At 41.2% G+C, this 24,025-nt stretch overlaps 1 long non-coding RNA gene across 1 annotated transcript in view; it reads left to right on the forward strand.

Moving 5' to 3' along the window:
• The first annotated feature begins 2,930 nt into the window (after positions 1–2,930).
• LOC111094044 overlaps positions 2,931–24,025 on the forward strand; it is a 29,245-nt gene continuing 8,150 nt past the window's right edge. Inside the window, exon 1 of the long non-coding RNA XR_005384245.1 lies at positions 2,931–3,032. This is a non-coding gene — a long non-coding RNA (uncharacterized LOC111094044). The remainder of the gene's footprint in view (positions 3,033–24,025) is intronic.

Raw genomic sequence — 24,025 nt, forward strand, 5'->3', positions numbered from 1 at the left:
CCACATTAGGGGCATAAATATTCATGATTGTTAGGTCCTCTTGTTGGATATATCCTTTAAGTATGATATAGTGTCCCTCTTCATCTCTTACTACACATTCTTTCGGATAAATTTTAATTTATCCAATATGAGGATGGCTAACCCTGCTTTCTTTTGAGGACCATTTGAATGGTAAATTGTTCTCCAACCTTTCATTTTCAGGCTGTAGGAGAGCTATCCTTTAAAAAGGGGGGGGGGGCTCTCACTAGCAGTGGATGGATGCTGCTGCATCACTCAGACCCCATGATCATGCACTTCTCTGGGGACCTGCAATGACAGCCCTGAGGAAGAGACTGATAAATTCATGTACGCACCAGTTTTTTACTTTCTCCAAATCAGCAGAGGGGAAGAGAAGATATGCATGCCATGGTCATGGCATGGGCAGCCGCATCACCTACAACAGGTCATGCTGCTGGCCCCACCAGCCCGAGGCCTGAGCAGCTGGCTGCAGGTGACCTGTCAGGGCAGGCCCCTTCCCTTGGAGTCCATCCAGATCTGCCCTTGGCTGGAATAAACAGGAACTATGCCTGACACTTGCCACTGGCTGTGCCTTTTATCCTTAGCTGTGTCCCCTCCAGTCACCAAGGAAGACCTCCCGCCCTCCGGGGAGCTCAGTGGAAGTGCAGCAGTGCGCGGGCCACCCCGGCCGGGGACACCACTGATGCAGCTGGATTGCGGCAAAGGTCAGAGAGAAACCAGCGGTCTCAAGAAGGGTCAGGATCAGGTCAGTTTGAGGAGTCATCCCAGGTTCCCAAGGTGTCTGGGGCCACCTTTTCTGAGAGCCCGGTAGTGAGAACCCACAGCCCCCCAGACTCTGCTCCGGACGCCGCCAGCCCCCGCCCGCAGTCACGGGGGCGCAGCTGTGGCCCGGGGGCATGGGAGCCACTGCAGGAGCCCCCACCTCTGCAGGCCCCGGGGGGGGGTCCAAGGGCCGCAAGGACAGTCACCGCCCCCTGGCCCGGGAGGGCAGAGGCATCCCTGCCGTGGGAGCCGTGCCTCAGGGCCCCGGGGTCCCCCGCGGCGGTCGGGGCGCAGCAGGCCCTCCCCGGGGGCACAGACGCCGCAGGTGGATGGAGGCGGACGGAGAAGGCCAGAGGCGGGGAGGCTCGGCCGGGAGCCCAGGCCCAGAGGGAAGCGGGGGAGGAGACCCCTGGATGGGGGGCGCACAGGGCGGGGGGCACACACCACCCCACGACACCGGGGAAGCCCAGGGCACCCCCCCAGCCCCCCCGGAGTCCGGACATTCCAGCCTCGAGGGGGGAGGGGCGCTGACGCCACCATCCAGGCCCTGCCGGACCCGCCAGCAGCGCGGCTCCTCCGCGGGGAAGGTCAGGGCAGCCCGGGCAGGGCGCTCACGGCCGCCAGGGACTCGAGGGCTCGCGACCGTCTCGGGCCTGGGGGCGCACAGGGGCAGAGGGTGAGGGGCTGACATGGGGGCCAGGGGGCGGGGACCTGGGGGCGGGGACACAGGACCAGGGGGCGGGGACCCGGGACCAGGAGGCGGGACCCAGGACCAAGGGGCGGGGACCTCGGGACCGGGGGGCAGGGACCTCGGGACCAGGGGGTGGGGACCTCGGGGCCAGGGGGCGGGGACCTCGGGACCTGGGGGCAGGGACCTCGGGACCAGGGGGCGGGGACCTCGGGGCCAGGGGGGAGGGACCTCGGGACTGGGGGGCGGGGACCCAGGACCAGGGGGCGGGACCCAGGACCAGGGGGCGGGGACCTCGGGACCGGGGGGCAGGGACCTCGGGACCAGGGGGCGGGGACCTCGGGACCAGGGGGGAGGGACCTCGGGACTGGGGGGCGGGGACCCAGGACCAGGGGGCGGGACCCAGGACCGGGGGGCAGGGACCTCGGGACCAGGGGGTGGGGACCTCGGGGCCAGGGGGCGGGGACCTCGGGACCGGGGGGGCAGGGACCTCGGGACCAGGGGGCGGGGACCCAGGACCAGGGGGCGGGACCCAGGACCAGGGGGCAGGGACCTCGGGACCGGGGGGGCAGGGACCTCGGGACCAGGGGGCGGGGACCCAGGACCAGGGGGCGGGACCCAGGACCAGGGGGCAGGGACCTCGGGACCGGGGGGCGGGGACCTCGGGACCGGGGGGCGGGGACCTCGGGACCGGGGGGCGGGGACCTCGGGGCCAGGGGGGAGGGACCTCGAGGCCAGGGGGCGGGGACCCAGGACCAAGGGGCGGGGACCCAGGACCAGGGGGCGGGGACCTCAGGGCCAGGGGGCGGGACCCAGGACCAAGGGGCGGAGACCCAGGACCAGGGGGCGGGGACCTCAGGGCCAGGGGGCGGGACCCAGGACCAGGGGGCGGGACCCAAGGACCAGGGGCCGAGGACCCAGGACCAGGGCACAGGGACCTTGGGACCGGGGGCGGGGGGACCCAGGACCAGGGGCCGGGGACCTCGGGGTGACCCCAGGGCGGGGGCATCGGAGCCGCCAGTGCACCCCGCAGGCGCAGCGACGCCAGGGCCTCTGCTCCGAGGAGCCGCCCGGGGCCCCGGGGGCGAGGGGGGCACGTGTTTTTCTGGGCATTGATTTTTTCGGGGGACACGCGGAGCCGCGGAGCAGGTGGCAGGAGGAGCCGGCGCCATCCCGACAGCGGTGCTCGCGGGGCGCACGTGCCTGGAGCCCCGGGGCCAGCAGTCGGGGTGTCGGCAGGTGCGGGGCCCGGGCAGGGAGGCGCTCGCAGGGGTGACAGCTCAGCTGGGGACTGTATTTCCGAAGCGAAGCGCCGGTACACAGGTGTCTCCTCTCCTTCTCTATAAATTTTAACGTCCCTGAAGTCAGGATGCTCTTTAAATGGCTGTCGGCCGGGTGGCAGTTGTGATGTAGTCGCGTTGTCTTAGAAACACCTTACACGATTTCTGTCACTAAGGCTTTCCTGTTTCATGTAATCGCAAGAGGAACATATCACAAAAATCTGTTCTGGCCTGAAGGATCATTTTTAAGAAGTATAAAAAATCCTAAATGGCAAGAAAAACAGGTAAGTTTGACCGCTCCAGCCTCTCCTGAGACCATCTCAGTGGCTTCCCATCACGCGTAGCCCCAAATTAAAGCTCTTAGGGGAGCTTTCCAGACCTTCAGGATCTGCCTCCTTCCTCCTGGGCCTCATGCCTGACCCCCCTGCGTGCTAAGGGCTCTTCACCCTCCTCGCGGCTCCCCAGGCAGGCCTTTGGGGAGAGCCTTTGCATCTACTATTCTGCCTGATGTGCCCTTCTGCTGGGCATCCCACACTGTTCTCCCTCCACTCTGTTTACAAAGATACTCAAAGAACCTCAGAGTCTCTTGATGCCAGCTTCTCCAATGTAGAAAATTCCAGAACGAAGAGTCATCCCAACTGAAAATTTCATGACCTCTCTAGTTACAATCCAAGCTGATTTTCAACATTGATTTCTTGGTCAAACGTTGCATCCCCAACAAGAGAGAAGCTTCTTGACTCCGTGGGAAGTTCAAACTTCATCTCAGAGGTATTCTTGCCAAAAAATAATGTACTTGAATCTAATCGCGAGGATACCACCAGATAAATCTAGACTGTGATGCATTTTACGAAGCAACCGGCCTGAACGCTTCAAAAATGTCAGTACCACAAACAGCAACAATGAAAGCGGAGGAGAATGTTGTAGATCAGAGAAAAGTGAAGAAATGTAATAACCGAACACGAGGAATGAAACTCCGTTGGATTCTGGGGGAGAAATCTACAAGGGATCATTAGGAGATAATTAGGAAAATTTGAACATGAACCGTACATGTGATTATATTGAATTACTGGATTTCTTAGGTGTGATCATGAGGTTGAGAACACATGGGCAAACGTTGCTGTTGCTGTTCTTAACACATACGTGTGGAAGCAAATAGAAGGCACATCATGACATTTGGAATTTCCAAATGTTTCAACAAAATAATGTGGTAAGGGAAGCAAATGAGGCAAGATGTTCACTGATGGATCTGGGTAAAAAAGGTTTTTGATGTTCATGGTATTATTCTTTTGACTTTTCTATATGCTTGAAATTACAAAATAAGAAGAACTTAAAAATCCATTTCTCCTATATTGGAAACAAAACAAAAGAAAGATTTTTAAAACCCAAAGAATATCCTGGCCCTATCAATGTTTTTAAATAACTTACATAATGTAAAGAAAGTGTGCGCAACAACCACACAAAATTTCACCCCTGGAATTAACAGGAATATAGTGAGGGATAGGATATCGATAGGATGTGGATACATGCTGTCAGAACTAAAATCCTTAACCTGTTTTCTGAAATCTAGGATGTCTCCCACTGAAGGCCTGCAATTTATTTCCAGCAATAATCAGCTGGATACATTTATAAAACTTTCTTGTTATCAGGGTCTATTTAATTTTGCCAATACATGTCGTCAGTGGAGAACAAAGTGCCTCAACATTTAAAATGTATTTTAAAATGACTTAATGTCTACAATGTCAGAAGAAAGACTATAAAATATGGCAATCATTTCTACAGAAAGCAAAATATTAAACCTAGTAAACATTGAAAATATCCCTCAAAAAATGGTTTCCATGATAGTGAGACATGTAACTGTTTCATAACAAAGAATTTAACTCAAAATTTTCTAATATGTTTAAAACTTGAGCTATCATGTTATGTTCAATAATTTGATTTGTAGAATTCACTTAAAATGGCTTTGTTGCAATTATTACATGTAATTATTGTTGATGAGAAAAAAATAAGATGCTCTTATGTTTTCTTCTTACTTGAGGAATGACCACTGTTCTCACCAGAGCAATGAGTCATTATCAGTCCTGGTGAATAATGAAACAATACTAGTAAGGAGGATTACAAAAATAAAACAAAGAAATAAAAATACAGACAACAGAGTAGCAAATTTAAATCCATATTATTAGCACATTGTTAGGCATTTTAAATCAAGCACCGATTAGCTTTGCAATCTTTGAAATATTCCTTGCATGTTTTGTCTCCTTCTCAAGTCATTTAAAGTACCCAGAACACTTGATAATATTAGATTTGTGAACACCTAAATTAAATTTGTAATCAATATTTAAATGTGGGGAAGATCAAATTCGTTAAATGTCTAAGTTCTTTTTCATTTAATCACTGTGTAGCTAGTGTCTGAATATTTAGATAAATGTTGATGGTTGAAGATTAATAAATTGGACATTCAACTAAGTAGAAATTGTATCAAATATTTCTCTGCATGCACACACACACACACAACAGGAAAATTCCAGATTCTGCCAAGATTCACCATGTCCAGGAATAGATGCCTGGGCCATATATAAAGGCCTCTTTAGGCTAGTGGCCTAAGAGGAGCCTGGCAAGAGAAATCTGCCACTTTGCACTGCGACTAACCAAGGCAATCGGATCCCCTCTCCTACGGCTTGACTCTGAGATAAACAGACTCAACTGTCCATGTGTAAAACACAGAGAGAAATAGAAGAGCAGTGAGACACTTGTTTGCAAGGTGAGTGAAGATGACACCTGTTTCCAGGGAAGCAGCAAGGGGTGTCACCGTAGGTGCTTTCAGGTCCCTCCAACTGCTATTGGGTCTGGAACATCAATGAGCAGCATTCCAGGGCCCCATGAGCACCTGCAGTAATTTCCTGTACCTTCCACTTCTCCCCACAGCCCACAGTGCCATGGGAGTCCCCAACAGGACCAAAGGAAAGTCCATTGTAGGTTAAAGCCAGGCAGGAAACATTAGGGACATCTACCATGGTCACCTGTGCTGTTCCAAGCACCAGAGTAAATAAAATGTGACTTCTTCAACCTCGAGACACTTTTTTTTTTTTTAAGATTTAATTTATTTATTCATGAGAGACACAGAAAGAGGCAGAGACACAGGCAGAGGGAGAAGCAGGTTCCTCACAGGGAGCTGGATGTGGGACTCGGTCCCTGGACCCGTGAGCTGAAGGCAGACGCTCAACCACTGAGCCACCCAGGCGTCCCCCTCAAGACATTTGTAATCTAGCACTTAGAACGTAACATACTAGGGGCACCTGGTGGCTCAATCAGTTAAGTGTCTGCCTTTGGCTCAGGTCATGATCCCAGGGTCCTAGGATAGAGTCCCGCATCAAGCTCCCTGCTCTGTTGGGATTCTGCTTCTCCCTCTGCCTCTGCTCACTCCCCGGGACTGGTGCATGCTCTCTCTCTCTCTCTCTCTCTCTCTCTCTCTCTCTCGTAAATAAATAAATAACATAATATAACATAACATCTCTAAAGGCATCAACAGTACATATGAGCCAAGTGCCCCAAGGGCACCTAGAAGGAAACAATGAAAGCCTTACAAGCCAGAAACAGGAAGAAATGAGAATGGGCCGATTGGGTTGACCTTGCAAATCACCATAAAGGATTTTACCAAGAGGCAGAAAAGGGGAGGGAGCTCACAAACAAATGGTGCAGGGGCAGCATAGCCTGGTAGGGGTAAGAGGACAGATTTCTGCATGAATGCCTATTTTCTTATTTATTTATTTATTTATTTATTTATTTATTTATTTATTTATTTATCTATTTATTTATTTATTTTTGAATGCCTATTTTCAAACCTAGACCCCCACCATGTGCTAGCTCTGTGATCTGGCCCAGGCTATATAATCTTACTATCCCTCAGTTTCCCTATCTGTAAAATGGGGGTAATAATAGTGTCTACTCGTGAGATTACAATGAGGAATAAGTAAGGTAAAACTCGTAACCCTCTTAGATTAGTGCTTCACCCCGTGACTGGCACTTAATAATGTCAACTACTGCTTGCACCATTTCCATACCTCATACTGGTATGACAGTGCCAACTTTCCCTCCTTCCTTCTGCTTTTGGTAATTTGGGGGACACTTCATTCTTTGTGTTCTGTGCTTCCACACGTGTGTACTTTGGCTTGGCGTGTTCAGGCCCGGGTCTGCCCGGCATTGCACCAGGCTCACAGATGTGTTCTTGCGCTCATCCCATCTGCCGGCATTGTTTTCTCCTGCTTTAGACACCTTCCAGGCCGGGCCCATGGTCCACCTCAGTGAGTCAAAGAGGTACCTTAACCAGGGGCTCTTGATCTCGAGACAGATTCAAACGCAACTCTACCCTTTGATACCTTTTGTGAGACAAACTTGCTGAACCTTAGTTTTTTAATCCATAAAATGAGGGCAAGAATGCATATTTCATGGGGTTATCATTGCAAGGCTTCCATAAAAATAAGTAAGTATGCAGAGCTGTTTGACCCAGTGCCCCACACATAATAACGGCTTAACAATTAGTAGCATTAACATTAAAAATAATAACCTTGCCGTAATCTATAAATTTTATTATGTATTTGTTCATTTTTCTGAAGGGAGTCATAGCTTTTACCAAATTATCAGAGATCCTTACTCCTGCTTGGCATTTTCCCAGATAGAAAGAACCCGTATTCAGACTAGAATGCATGCATATCCTCTACTGCTGTGCTAGGACTCTCCTAAGCATAGAAGCTGTGTAATGAGTAAAACATAGAAGGGAAGCCTCCACAGACTTTGTCTTCCTTTACGGTGTCACCCACCCTGAGGAGGCTCAGGGAAGATGAATATGACACGGAAAAAAATTGGAATGAGCCAACTCAGGCTGCCCCTCCTTTCTTCTTTCCTCACACCCTCACCCCCAGTTCCCAGGGACCCCAATGTGTTCAGCTTCCTTTTCCCAGCTAACCTTATTTCCAGAAAAGGATCTGAGAAATACATTGGTACTGAGACCAGGATGAAAAAGAACACAAGACTCCCAGGGATATTTGCATTTGAGTAGCTGAGCAAAACTAAAAATCAAAGGGATGAAGGTCTAATTAGGGAATTATGGGCTTCGGGAATGTCAGCAAGGAAAAAACAATGTCAGTCAGGAAAACATTGAAACCAGGAGATGTTTGTTCCCGGGGCCACCGGAATGAGAATACACGAGGCCTGTCTCAGGTGTGGCAGTCTGTGGCTGGCCAGAACAGGAGTGGAAAATGGAAATGAAATCTCATTGTTTGAAAAATTGAATTAAAATGTAAAAGGTAAGACTAACAGCCTTGAAAAAGAATGAAGGGGATACATACGAGCTGATATGGGAAGAGACGTTAAGTGGGAGAAGCAAGATACAGATCAGTATGCCTAGAATGAATAGACATGTATATGCTTGCATATACATGGAAACTTCCAGAAAGATACAAAGCAAACTGGTTACAATGGCTATCTCTGGGGAGGGAGCCTTGGAGGATTCAAGTCTGGAGTGGAAGAAAGACTTGTTTCTGCTTGTTCACTTATATCATTTTATATTGCTGAGTTTTGTTTTGTTTTGCCAAATGTATGTATCACATTTTTTAATTGATACAATCAATCAATCAAAAAATTGATTTGAGAAGATAGTGTGAGTAAATTCAGTGAGCCATGAAACCTTTTGCTAAAACCAATAGCATGACATATTATTTTTGAAAGACTAATGAGAGACCGTAGTTAACGATAAAACAGGATGCCATGAATGAAACCCATAGCCAAAATATTTCACTAAGATTCAGAATTCAAGTTAAAGTCTGTGATTCAAAGTGTCACTAAAGGCAACTGAAGTACCAGGAAAATTAAGAGGAAAAATCCCCAAAGTTTGAGCTAGCTTTCTTAGCGATGTACTTTTTTTTTTTTTTTTCATCTTAGAAAGACCACCCACTACATTTCTACACCCGTTTTTGCACAGAGAAAGGGTTTCAGGAAGTTATATTCCTCATTAGCCAAATTGGCCCCCATGCCAAGCCTGCCTTCGCTTGTGAGCCTGAGAACCAGCACTACACACGCCAGCTGCCTTGTTCCTTATAAATAGAATTTTCCCCACTAGCTTGGAGTGATAAGTACGAAGGCGGGTCAAAATCAAAAGCCATAGAAGGTGTAGGTGTGTGCACACTCACGGGCCTGATCATCGTACTCATGATTCCAGGAACTGCTCTGAGAATTTTTGCTCAGTTTCTCATGTTTCTGCTTTGGGGATTTGATGATTACATTTGTTGATGGAGAAAGAGAAAACAAAAGCCCCACAAGTCCTGAAAATTAGAAAATTTCCCAGTGGAACACTCTATTAAGAAGGAGGGGGAAAAAAACTCACGTCTCCACCAGCCAGACACCACCATCAATTCCCAAAGGTGTTGAGAACAGCAAGAGAAAGTACTCCTGGAGAAATTACTTAGAAATATTCTGCTTCGCCAAATACTACACAAGTCAAACCAAAAAAACATATATTTTTTTAAAAGTTGGCTTTGAAAACACGCTATTAACATCCAAAATACTCATATTTTCTCAGCGTCACGAACATAGTAAATAAATTTGTGAACTAAAAAGGCAACTGAGAAACTAAAAAAGCAATTGATGAACATGTAAAGGCAGATGGATCTATAAATTGGACAGTAGATTTCACATTATAGGCAGTTTCCCGGTGATTTTCTTTAAGCATGTTGGCTCAAACATGCCAGAAACATTTGTTAAGAAATAGATCCAGAGAACCAAATTAATCCGCTGGAGAATCTACTGCATTTGGCACCGTGGGACAAAATAGGGAGATACTCCATTCTTAAGGAATTACTTTTTTGAGAGAGACGTATATAAATGCACTGCAACAATCAGAATAACACCGTATCCTGAGTGCGATCAAAGTGAATGCCTTTATTTTTTTTTTTTCAAATTGACCTCTATGAATAGTTTACAATATGTACCAGGCACTATGCTTAATGACTCAAACGTGTCATCTTATTTACTTCTCACCCCACCTCCACAGGGTAGATGCTACTACCATCTTCATCTTGCAAATGGTAAAACAGAGTCTTGGAAAGATCGGGAATTATCAAGTTCAGGGCTCAGGTCCTCAGCAAGTGCAATCCATTTCCTCTGAGCATTAATCTGATACAAGCAACAATCAGAAGCCACACATTTTCAGGCATTGGATCTGTGTCCAATCCTCAAATAACATCAAAAACCAAAAACAAACAAAAACAAAAACCTCCCTAATTTACTAGGTTTTCCCATAATCTGTTCAAAATCAGGTGGTAAAAATGTCACCTCAGTCATTGTGGTTACCTTTATGAACAATCCTTTGCCAGGTTTCACGGACCAAACATAAGACTCCGCATTTTCTTGGCCAGAAATGAAGGGGAAGCAAGTTGTCCTGCTATGTAGCCTGTAGATTATTCTTTTAACATTAGTAGGTTATATACAATTTTATTTCTCTTCTTTGCTTTAAAATGTTCCGTTACTTATACAAGGAAAATTAGATCAAATCAAAATATGTTTATATGACATAATAAATGTGTTTGAAGAAAGCGATATACAAACAGAATAGTAAGCTAAATACACTGAGGGAGCTAGGTATTCGAAAGAAAGCTATAATGAATCATTTTGTACTGCAAAGAAACCTCTCGCATGTATTTATTTATAATCCACTCCACGCCAAACACATTTCAGGCAGCTTACAAAGATGCATTTAACCCTATAAAATATAAAATCCGAAAACAGCAATGGATTCAAGGTAAACAGAACATAACGGCAGACAGGGGTGAACTGAGTGCCCCAAATCTGCAAAGGCCTTTGCATTTCACAGAGGTGGGACCCAGAGTGCCTAGCAGCCAAGGTCTAGGGCAAACCATAGCTGGTTGCATAGTGTAGTCATATATGATTTTACACAACAGGTTGATATTTTCAGAATGATTCCACACTTCCTGACCTAAGGAGACCCTCCATCTGCTCTGTGACTGGGTCCCCTGCAGCCACCTCTGGTGGAGGCTGCTCTTTCTCCCTCTGCCACTTACCTCAAGATCCTCGAGAGTTGGTACCATCTTCCACAGTCCCTGTTGTTTCCAGACCACTTTCCACCTACGTTTTTGTAAAAGCCTCCACTCCTCTGTCATCCTCCAGCTTCTGGGTACTTCCTCTGGTCCCACAAACACTTTGGCACCTCGCTCTCTTTCTTCCATTGCACACCTGTGTGTACCTGAGCAACTCTGGACCGAAATGGATGGCATTGAGCAATGTCCACTTGAAGCCTGTCTGCATGGTTTTCAGCATCCCGCTGTCTTCAACCTCATTGGGTTTCCTGATGCAGGAACCCTCTCCTTGGCACGTATCCACCCATGCCTCTCCTGTCTTCCTTTCTCATGCCTTTTGTCTCCCTTCCTAATTTCATTTCCATGTTTCATCACCTCAGCCACCCTTTTGCCAGTATCTTAACCTCTGTTGGCCCCCCCTTTTTTTTCATTAACAACTTCCCAAAAAAACTCCATGCTCAGTGAACCCAACTGTTCCCTTTTCAGTGCCTACAGCAGGACTTCTGAGAAGCGCTCAGGGGAAAAAAGAATCAATATTCTTCATGTACATTAAAAATTAAAAGAAAGAAATCTTAGCAAATTAAAAACAAAAGAATTTCCATAATTATAAAAATATGGATGGGGTGCCTGGGTGGTTCAGTTGGATAAGCACCCAGCTCTTAATTTCAACTCAGATCATGATCTCAGGGTCGTGAGAACAAGCCTTGTGTGGGGCTCTGTGGTGAACATGAAGCCTGCTTAAGATTCTCTCTCTCCTTACCCCGCTGCTGATAGATAGATAGATAGATAGATAGATAGATAGATAGATAGAATCTTATTAAAAATAGAATTTGCAGCAAACCATTTACACATAAAAATTCCAAATTATTCAGTTAAATTTTTAGAATTAAATAACAAATTTAGCACATTTTCTGGATAGATTATCAACATTCAAAATCAGTCATATTTCTCTATCCCAGCAGCAAAGAGTTTGAATTTGAAAAATGAGAAAACTTTTAAGATACCATTTACTTCAAAAGGTATCAAGTTGTCATAGTATACAATTGCCCAACAAAAATTTTTAAAAAACCACACACCCAAAAATCTACACATGAAATTTTACAGTGGCTTTCTTCATGACTGCCAAAACCTGGAAACAATCCAAACATCTCTCAACTGAAAAATGGATAAACTGGGGTATAAGCCTTCAGTGGAAAGTTGGCCAACAACACAGAGAAATTAACTATGGATACACACACAAAAGCATAGAAAAGTCTCAAATGCGTGATAGTAATAGAAGACAGATTCAAAAGGCTACACGCTGTAGGAGTGCAGTTACATGACATTATGGAAAAAGTACAACTATAGGAAGAGAAAACAGATGAGGGATCACCAGGAGCAGAGGTGGAGAGAAAAGATTACTAACATGTAGGACAGGGACCAATGAGACTGTTCCATAACCTTTTTTTTTTTTTAGCTTTATTGAGATACAATTGACATATACAATTTGTGAGTTTAAGGTGTACAATGTGATGATTTTATATACACATATATTGCAAAATAATTACAATAAAGTTAATTAACACATTCATCACCCTCACATAGTTACCTTTTGTGTGTGTGCAGTAAGAACTTTTAAGATTTACTGCCTTAGGGGGCATCTGGGTGGCTCAGAGGTTGAGCATCTGCCTTTGACTCAGGGCGTGATCCTGGGATCTGGGATTGAGTCTGCATCGGGCTCCCTGCAGGAAGCCTGCTTCTCCATCTGCCTGTGTCTCTGCCTCTCTCTCTCTCTGTGTCTCTTATGAATCAATAAATAAAATATTTTTTAATATTAAATATTTATTTTAAAAAAGATTTATTGTCTTACCAACTTTCAAGAATATAGTATGGTAACTCTAGTCATCATGCTGTACATTACATCCCAGAACTTACTTATCTTATCATTGGAAGGTTGTATTCTTTGCCCACCTTCACTCATTATCCCCAGCCCCCAGCCCCTGGCAACCATCAATCTATTCTGTTTCTATGAGTTTGATTTTTTTTTTTAGATTCCACGTGCAAGTGAGATCTTACAATATTTGTCTTTCTCTGTCTGACTTATTTCACTTAGCGTAGTATCCTCAAGGTTTATTTAAGTTGTGCAAATGACAAGGCTTCCTTCTCTTTTTATGGCTGAATAATATTACGTTGTGTATATAGACCACAATTTCTTTATCCATTCATCTATAAACAATTAGATTGTTTCCATGTCTTGGCTGTTGTATGTAATGCTGCAGTAAACATGGGGTGCAGATATCTCTTCAAGATAGCAACTTCATTTCCTATTGTCCTATATCTTGATTGTGATGGTGGTTACACAACAAAATGAATTTGTCAAAATTCACGGGCATGTATAATAATGAGTTAATTTTGCTGGATGAAGATTATACGTTAACTGTATAGGGTTTTGTTTTTTTTTAAGAAAAAAGAAACATTGCATTCCACTTGGAAGTTAAGTTTTCTTTTTCTTTTTTTGGAAGTTAAGTATTTTGAAATCTCAGTAGTAGAATTGTTTCAAGGGGAAATTTGCAACAATTCAAAATTGCTATTTGTGTGTTCTACAGTACTATATATTCCTGTGTTTAATAATAGATTTAAAATAAGCAATGATATATGTTATAATTTTAAGATAAAGAAATAGAACCTGAATTATTTAAACTTTACCCTTCTGTGAGATGGTTTGGAATTTTGATAAGCGAATTTTTGGGTTTTTTTAATTATTTTTTTAAGTAGGCTCCACACCCAGGATGGAGCCCAATACAGGGCTTGAATTCACAGCCCTGAGACCTGACCCGAGCTGAGATCAAGAGTTGGATGCTTAACTGACTGATGACTTATTTAAAAATAAAGAACAAAATAATAACATGCAATATTACATCAGTGGTACAATTCAGTAGCTTCCTAAATTATATCTTTTCCATACTGTTCAGATTTATTAAAAAATTTTTCTTAGATTTATTAAAATTTATTTATTAAAGATCACTTTTAAAGAATTTTTGTAACTACTTCCATACCTGTTTCTTCATGTAAAGGGAAAGTTTGAAATTAAAAGTAAACATATTCTTCAGTCAATTATAGAAAAGGTAAATTTAAAATTCTGGCTATGCTCTTTTGAACATGAATACACCAAGATCAATTTTGGCAGTCATTGGAAAACTTGCAGAAATAGGATTAAAAACAAGAGCAATGGGGAAAAGATAATTTTTTTCAACAAATAATGCTAAGTTAATTAAATACTCACATAGGAAAATAAAGAAAAAAACATTATTCCTCTTTTATACATAAAAGTCCTTTTCAGCTGGACTAAGACCATAATGCGAAAAATAAAACAATACAGATTTTAGAAGATAATATAGGAGAATATGTTCATGACCTTGAGTTGGAAATCAGTAGGTACAAAAGAAAAAATTGATTCACTTGACTCAAACTGAAATCAGATGAACAGAAATCTGTTCATCTAAAAATACCATTAAATGAATGGAAAGAGTGAGCTTAAAACTGATTTTAAAACTCTCTAAAAACTGATAAACTGTTGGCAAGGATGGAATTCTCAAACACTACTGGTAGGAGGGTAAATTGATAAAAGTTCTTTGAAACATCACCTAGAATTATCTAATAAAGATGAAAATAATATATTATATCATATGGATTTCTAGTTATAGCAGAATAAAGAGGTCAGCAAATCCTTTCCTCAGAAAACAAGTATAAAACCGGGCAAAATAATTTAAAACAATAATTTCATGGTTCTGGAAGTTTACCAAAGGTAAACAACAAATGGAGAGATATTTATTCATGAAAAGCTGCTAGAATGTTGGGGGAAGAACAGTAGGCATCTGCAAACATACTGCTGGGGGCAGCTCCAATCCCCTGCCACTTGGTCAGCCAGCTAGTTTTATTAGGTAATGAAAAACAGTAGCTTTGCTGCCATTGATGGGTTTAAAACACACACAGATATTATATGTAATATTTACACCATTATATGTATGTTATGTATTATAACATATAATATAGACATAAAATAATAAAAGCACAAAGGAGAGAAAAGGAGACAGATTTAGAGTAAAGAAAATTGCTGTATTTTACTGAAACAAGTCAATGTTAACCTGAAGTAGACAGTAACACATGGAGATGCATATTATAAGCACTAGAACAACCACTAAGAAAATAATTCATGAGATATATTTGAGATGTCAACTCAGGTGATGTACATGGGAATGGAGGAGTAAGAACATCCAAAAATCCTCTTCTCCATAAAAAAAATGAGAACACTGGCAAAAATGTATCAAAATCAACTTTTTCAGAACTCTGGAGATTAACCAAAGGCTTGAAGGAGTCTGGGAGTGTTTATTCAAGAAAAACAGCTGAATCTCAGTAAGAACAGTGAGTTCCCTGGCATTTTTAACTTGCCCGATTGCCATACCCTCCTCCTCAGCAGTATGGTAGCCTTAAAAACCAGCAGCCCACAATTGCAGTGAAATCTATCATTCCAGCAGTCACTGGAAAGGTTGGAGCTCTTTCAAAATCCCATTCCCAGAAAATTGTCATTATTGGACTTGCCTGGTGGTTCCCTGGAAGATCCCACTCACAAGGCTTGTTTTTATTTAACCTTATTCAGAGCTTGCCCAATAAAAACAACCATTACTCAAAGCTATTTGTTGAAAAAAATCAGCGGCAATCATTCAACATTGCAGTTGCCTGAGGTAGTAATAAGAGTTGGGAGCAAATAAATAATAAAAAACATTAAAAGAAAAGCTGGAGAATGAACTGTCCAGAAAGGGCTTTGGAAAGCTTCAATAAATTACTGGAAACCTGGAAGTCCATATGCATGCAGAGGGCTATGCTTATGCTCAGAATTGTGTGCATGTTCAGGAAAGACTAAGAAGGCCCCAAGCTCTGATTTCTGCTTGACCCTGAGGCTCTACCCAAGCAGGAAGTGAACAGTAAGGGAGTTATAAACTATCTGAGTGAGTCCTGAGCCCTTCAGCAAAAAATGGGAGACTTATTGGTTCCAGATATTTCAGGAAATCTCTTTCCAGCTATTCTCTGACCAATAAGCTAACCATGCAGAGACTCTGGTGGCCACACATGCCAAAGAATACAGGATTTATAGAATTGATTCTGGAGAATCACTAAACAAACAGCAACAACAGCAACTTCTGCATCAGTAACTAAACAACGAGTGCCAGAAAGGAAAAGAATCTGATTTCCAGAGGTACCACATTATATTATTTTAAACCTCCAGGGTTTTTTGTTTCGTTTTGTTTAAGAAAAAGTATAAGACATACAATGAAACAAGAAAGTATGGTTTCTACATAGAAAAAAACCAAGTTATAGAAACTGTCTTAGAAGAAGCCCAGATGCTAGACGTACTTTAAATTAGCTTTCTAAAAGACCTAAAGAAAGAAATGTTTAAAGAACTAAAGGAAAGTATTAGAATAGTAACTCATCAAATAGAGAAAACTAATGAAAAGATAGACTTTTTAAAAATCAAATAAAAATTCTGGAGTTGAAAAGTACAACACTGAATTGAAAAATCCACTAGAGGAGCTAAATTTAGATTCAATTAAGCAGAAGAAAGAACCGGGAACTTGAAGATACATTAATTGAGATGACCTGCTCTGAGAAATTAAAAGAATGAAGAAAAATGAAGAGCTTCAGATACCTATAGGACACTATCAAATGCTTAGTAGGAGTCACAGAGTGAAAAGAAGGGTCAAAAAGAATATTTGAAGAAATAACAGCTGAACATTTCCCAAATTTTTTTTTTTTAACATTTCCCAAATTTGATGAAAAACCTACATATCCAAAAAGCTCAACATATACTGGGTAATATAAACACAGAAAGATCCACATTAAATTCAAAGTTCTGCAGGACAAAGGCAAGGAAAGACTCTTAGAAGCAGCAAAAGAAAAACGTCTAATCGTGTTCAAGGGATCCTCTGTAAGATTAATGCTTGATTTCTAATTAAAGAGCATGGAGGCCCCAAATCAGTGGGTTGACATATTCAGAATGCTTAAAAGAAAAAAGACTGTCAATTAAAAATTTTAATCCAGCAAGACCATCCTTCAAAGATGAAGAGAAATTAAAATGTTGCCAGCTAAACCAAAACTGAGCAAATTCGTCCCCATCTGATCTGCCCAATAAGAAATCTATCCTTCAGGCTGAAATGAAAGGACTCTACACAATAATTTTCATCCACATGGATGTATTTGCATCCACATAGATAAATACAAGACAGTATAAATGTATTTTTTATTGAAAATGTTTTCTTTCATCTTATTTAAAAGATAATAGCATAATGCAATAACTATAAATCTGTGTTGACGGGCATACAACATATAAAGGAGTATTTGGGGGGTACTTGGGTAGTTCATAAGTTTAACATCTGATTCTTGATTTTGGCTCAGGTCATGATCTCAAGGTTGTGACATCGAGCCCCTTGCTGAACATGGAGTCTACTTTGTCCCTCTCCTTCTGCTCCTCCCTCAGCTCGTGCTCTCTCTCTCTCTTTCTCTATCTCTCTCTCCAGAATAAATAAATCTTTTTTAAAAAGAAGTAATTTGTAGGACAATAACAGCACATAGGAAGGAGGAGGGGAATGGAGTTACCTAGAAGCAAAGTGTTTTATACTAATGAACTTAAATTCATACTAATCCAAACTGCATTGTTATAAATTAAGATGTTAATTGTGATCCCCAAGGTAACTACTAAGAAAATAACAAAACATATATTTAAAAATGAGAGAAGAATTACAATAGTACACTAGAAAACATCTATTTAATACAGTATTGGGCAGTAATGGAGGAACAGAGCAACAAAAAAGACATAAGACATATAGAAAAAGAAGTAAAATGGCATGTATAAATTCCACTTATCAGTAATCTCTTAAAATGTAAATGGATTACGTACTCTGATCAAAGGCAAAGATCAGCAATATAGATTTTTTTTTAAGAAACAAAAACGTGAGGCACCTGGATGGCTCAGTGGTTGAGCATCTGTCTTTGGCTCAGGTCATGATCCATGGGGTCCTGGGATCAAGTCCTGCATTGGGGTCCCCACAGGGAGTCTGCTTCTCCCTCTGTCTCTCTCTGTGTCTCTCATGAATAAATAAATAAAATCTTTAAAAATAAATAAATAAAATTTTTTTAAAAAGAAACAAAAACATGATCCAGTTATATGCTATCTATAAAGAGACACCTTTTTGGTTCAAAGACAAAAGTTTACTAGAGACAAATGATAAGTAATGATAAGTGGGTTGACCCATCAAGAAGATAAGACAATTTTAAACATCTATACATATGTGACAAAAAAAGCCCCAAAATAGATGAGGCAAAAACTGATAGAACTGAAAGGAGAAGTAGAGAATCAACAATGGTAGTTGGAGACCTCACCCACATATAAAACTCCACAATGACATCCGAGTATGTATTATTCTAAAGTGCACATGTAACATTCCCCAGGCTAGATAATACATTAGGCCGAAAAACAAGTCTCAATAAATGTTAAAAGACTGAAAACATTTAGAGTATGTTCCCTGAACACAATGGAATGGAATTAGAAATCAATAACAGAAGGAAATTTGGAAAACTCACAATTTTGTGAAATTAAATAATACACTACTATATCACCAATAAGTCAAAGAAGAAATGACAAGGGAAATGAGAAAATACTTTGCGATGAACAAAACCAAAAACACAACAACCCAAAACTTGTGGGATGCAGTGAAATCAGTTCTCAGGGAATATTTATAGCTATTAAAAGCTTAACATTGAGAGCACCTGGGTGGTTCAGTGGTTGAGCATCTGCCTTTGGCTCAGGACATGATCCCAGGGTCATGGGATCGAGTCCCAAGTCGGGCTCCCCGCAAACAGCCTGCTTCTCCCTGTGCCTGTGTCTCTGTGTCTCTTATGAATAAATAAATAAAATCTTAAAAAAAAAGCTTAACATTGGAAAAGAAGAAAGATCTCAAACCAATAACCTAACCTTAATAAAATGGGAAAGGACCTAACTAAAGCAAGCATAAGGAAGAAAATAATAAGGATTAGGACAGCGCAATGAGTAGAGAAATAACACAGATAATCAATAAAACCAAAGTTGGTTCTTTAAAAAGATCAATAAAATTGACAAATCTTTAGTTATATTGACCCACAAATAAAGAACATTCAATTACAAATCAGGAATGAAAGAGGAAATATTACCACTGATCTTAGAAAAATAAAAATAACTGTAATATGAGCAACAGTACACCAATAAAACGAGAAATTCCAAGAAAGATACAAACTTCCAAAACTGACTGAAGAAAAAATGGAAAATCTGAATAAACCCATAACTAGTATAGAGAATGAATTAGTAGTAAAAAAAATTTCCCACAACAAAAGCTTCAGGCTTCACCATTAAATTGTATTAAAATTTTCAAAAATAATTAACACCAACCCTCTTCCATAGGGGAATCATTCCCATCTTATTCTATGAAGTCAAACTTAGCTTGATACTAAAATTAGCCCCAAGTGCTGGACTTCTGCTCACTGGAGAATCTGCTTCTCCCACCTCCTGCTCTTGGGATCTCTTATTTTCTCTCACTCTCTCCCTCTCCCTCTTAAATAAATAAATAAAATCTTTTTTAAAAAAGAAAAAAGAAAAAGAAATAAATGGAAATGCATTCCATGTTCATGGATTGAAAGATTTAATATTGTTAAAATGGCACAACTTCCCAAATTTGATCTACAGCTGGCATTTTTGTAGAAATGGATGAGTGATCCTAAAACTCATATAAAAGTTTGAAGACCCAGAATAGCCAAAAATTTTTGAAAAGAAAATATAAGAGGGATCCCTGGGTGGCGCAGCGGTTTGGCGCCTGCCTTTGGCCCAGGGCGCGATCCTGGAGACCCGGGATCGAATCCCACATTGGGCTCCTGGTGCATGGAGCCTGCTTCTCCCTCTGCCTGTGTCTCTGCCTCTCTCTCTCTCTGTAACTATCATAAATAAATAAAAAAATTAAAAAAAAAAAAGAAAATATAAGAAAAAAAAAGTTGGAATACTTACACCTGATTGATTTTCAAACTAATTGTATAACTACAATAATCAAAAGTGTTGGTGTAAGAGCAAAAATCAACTCTTGTGTTTATGGTTTCCTAATTTTTATAAGGTCACTAAGGCAGTTCAATAGGGAAAGCATAATTTTTTGTTTTTGTTTTTGTTTTTGTTTTTGTTTTTTAACAGATGCTTGTAGGAAAATTTCATATCTCACACATACACATGCATATGAGCTTAGAACTTTATCTCACACCATATATGGAATTTAACTCAAAATAGATAATTCACACAAATATGAAAACTAAAACCAAAACTTCTAAAAGAAAACATGAAAGAAAATTTTTGTTACTTTGATTACGCAAAGATTTTTTTTGAAAGATTTTATTTGTTTATTCATGAGAGACATAGAGAGAGAGGCAGAGACACAGGCAGAGGGAGAAGCAGGCTCCATGCAGGGAGCCCGATGTGGGACTCGATCCCGAGATAACAGGATCATACCCCAGGCCAAAGGCAGGTGCTAAACCGCTGAGCCACCCAGGGATCCCAAGCAAAGATTCTTTAAATATGGTGACAAAAGCACACTCCACAAATAAAAATTTGGGAAATTCGGTGTTATGTAAATCTAAAACTTTCACTTTTCAAAAACCACCATCAAGAAAATGAAAAGACAAGCTAAGACCAGGAGATACAATTTATATACTTGTCAGAAACTCTATAAAAAAAGTCGAATCCAGAAGATCCAGAATATAGAACAGACTCTTTCAATTAAAAAATAAAAAGATAAAACAACCCAATTTAAAAATGGGCAGACCTAAACAGCACTTCATCAAGCAAGATGGCAAATGAGCATATGAAATAATGTTCAACATCATTAGGGAAATGCAGATTAGAAGTGTCAGCAAGACACCATTACACTCCTATTAGTATGACTGAAATACTGATAATCTCAAGTGCTGATGAGCGTATAAAACGAGATATTCCACACATGCTGATGGAAATGCAAAATAGCAAAGCCACTCAGAAAATAGTCTGGCAGTATTTTATTAGGATAAATACACATATAACACATAATCGTGCAATCTCACTCCTGGGTATTTACTAAGGGAAATGAAAAGATACATTTACATAAAAAAGCTGTATGCATTTTTATGGCAGTTTTATTTATAACTGTCAAAAACTGGGAACAACCCACATGTTTCTACCAAAGAATGGATTGAATGGAATACTACTCAGGAATGAAAAGGGAGAAACATGGATCCATGCAACACAATGGAATAAATTATAAATGCATTTTGTTAAGTGAATGAAACAGAGCCAATAGGCTACATGTTACATTAACCCATAATATGACTGACTGGAAAGGAAACCTTATATGGATGGAAAACAAATCAGAGAGTTCTGGGGGCTGGGCATGGGGGAGAGTAAGGTTAATTATAATGGGGCCAGCAGAAAGGTACCTAGATATGAGAATGGGATCATGTCTCCATCCATCTACGAAAACCTGCAAAACTGTACACTACCAAGAGTGAATTTTACTGTATGTAAAATTAAATCAACCATAATGTGAGAGAAATCCAAAATGAAATAAAAATTGTAATAAATGAAGTTAATGATATTACAAATGAATAAAATAACCATGCTGCAGGGGATGGGGAAGAAAAGAACCTAAGAAGAAAAGAAACTAAGCCACTTTGGAAAACAGTATTTTGTGCATATATTTTAAGGTTAAAAAGACAAAAAGAACTTTTATGGGAAGCCTGGGTGGCTCAGTGGTTGAGCGCCTGCCTTCAGCCCAGGTGTGAACCCGGGGTCCTGGGATCGAGTCTCACGTCGGGCTCCCTGCATGGAGCCTGCTTCTTCCTCTGCCTGTGTCTCTGTCTCTCTCTCTCTCTCTGTGTCTCTCATGAATAGATAAGATCTTTAAAAAAAAGAACTTTTATTATATTGTTAAAATACAAGACTATATTTTAGTTAATAAATTTGTTTCTCCCAGCGGCATGGGTTAGCAATTCTGAAACTACTTTATGTGCATACTAAGGGTAAACAAATAAGTACGTATATTTTGATTAATGAGAGCCAGGTCTCTCTCATTGTTAGAGAGAGATGTCACAGATAAGAAAAGAGGAAGGCTATGAACAATTCTGCGGTGGTGAATTAGAGTCAGAAGTATCAGTGTGAACCTAGGGTTTTTTTTTTTTGTTTTTAAGATTTTATTTATTTATTCATGAGAGACACACACAGAGAGGCAGAGACACAGGCAGAGGGAGAAGCAGGCTCCCTGCAGGGAAGTCTGATGCAGTCTCAATCCCAGGACTCCAGGATCACGACCTGAGCCAAAGGCAGATGCTTAACCACTGAGCCACCCAGGCATCCCTGAATTTAGGGTTTTTAAACAAATATATATGTATGTATTTGCAAGGGTATATTAAAACTTTTGGAAATATATGTGCATATATATGTATTTCCAGAATTTGTCCCAAGGGAATATATAAGTGATGACACCCGGAGAGCAATGAGCATACCTAGTGACTGATCTTGCTTCTTCAATACCAATCTCCAATAAAAAAGAAACCAGAGCTTCTGTGAAAAGGGATTAATTCAAGAACTGGAGTGAGGAAAACACAAGATGAGCCTGGAGCATTTTATGATGCCAAAAAGCAAGAAAGTGCTCAAAATGGATGGCAGTCTGTTGAAAGGACACAGGACCCAACCTGAAAGAGTGCCCAGTGGCCAAAACTGGAAAAAAAAAAAAAAAAAAAAAGAGTGATAAAATAAATATTGATACTACTGAATTAAAAGCCATAGATTAAAATAAATATCCATGATCCCACACGGATATAATAACAAATAAATGAGGGAGAAGATTTATATAACAGAAGAATTCTGAATAATAAATATAGAGGGGATGGATAAATGCAAAATTGCCACAAGAGGACCACTATGAACATTGTTGCAGGCAAGTCTACCAATGGATGCTAAAGTTAGTGGGGAAAAGTTTTAGGAGAAACAGGAGATGGAGCTGGTCTCAAGGTATGTTCTCTAAGATCCCTATTAACTATAATAGGGGAAATAGTTACAATGGAGAAATCCATCATGCACAACCTCAACCAAATGGTCAATAATAGGACCAACTATGTTCATCAATAATAAGACATATTGATATGTAATCCCTAATGTGATACAGTAAGAAGAACACATTGCTTCTGTGAAATACTGGAAAATTCAGATTAAGGGAAATTCTACAAAGCAACTGACCAGTGCTCTTCAGAAATGTCAAGGTCATGAAAGAGAAGGGAAGACTAAGAAATATTTAGAGAAAGGAAGAGACTAAGGGGACGTGACCGTTCACTGTAGGGTGGGACCCAGGAACAGAAAAAGGACTTTAGCAGGGAAAGTGGTGAAAAACAAAGTCTGTAATTCAGTTAGTAGTATTGTATCAGTGTTAATATCATACTTTTGACAACTATGCTATTGTGTATAAGATGCTAACACTTGGAAAAGCTGCATATAGGCAATATGAGAATTCTCTGTACCATTTTGTGATTCTTTATAAATCCAAAATTATTTCAGAAAAAAGCTTTTAAAAGCAAATGTTGATATAATTTTAAAATGAAAAATATAGGAATTCTGATAAGCATTTGAAATAATCCTCAATGCCATTAGTCATAGTCCTGCTGTAATTTAAAATTACAATGAAATACTCCTACAAATCCACTAGGACAACTAAAATCCAAAGCAATGACCACAGAGAGAGAAAGAAAGCGGATGGGCAGTTGCCACGAAAACACACTGCTCTATTTGGGACATACCTTCTACATTTTGCCATTTCTTGCCTCCTCCACTACCACCTCCCTGGTCCAAGTGCCCATTATCTTCCATGTGAATTTCCACCATCACCTCTTGACAAGTCTTCTGCTTCTACCCTTACCCTCTATCAGCTACTTTCAGCACAGCTAACACCTAGATCCGATGGTCTCACTATTCTCTTAGAATCCTCCAGTGGTTTCTCATTTTACTCAGGGAAAAGCCAAAGTCCTCAGATGGCCCTGTATCTTCTCTCCTTTCCCCCAAACCCCCATGACTCAGAATATACCACTTGCTCTGGCCTCCTTGGTCTTCAAATTCCATCTCTTCAATG

This window comes from Canis lupus, chromosome 35, assembly GCF_011100685.1.
Source record: "Canis lupus familiaris isolate Mischka breed German Shepherd chromosome 35, alternate assembly UU_Cfam_GSD_1.0, whole genome shotgun sequence".
Lineage (NCBI taxonomy): Eukaryota > Metazoa > Chordata > Mammalia > Carnivora > Canidae > Canis > Canis lupus.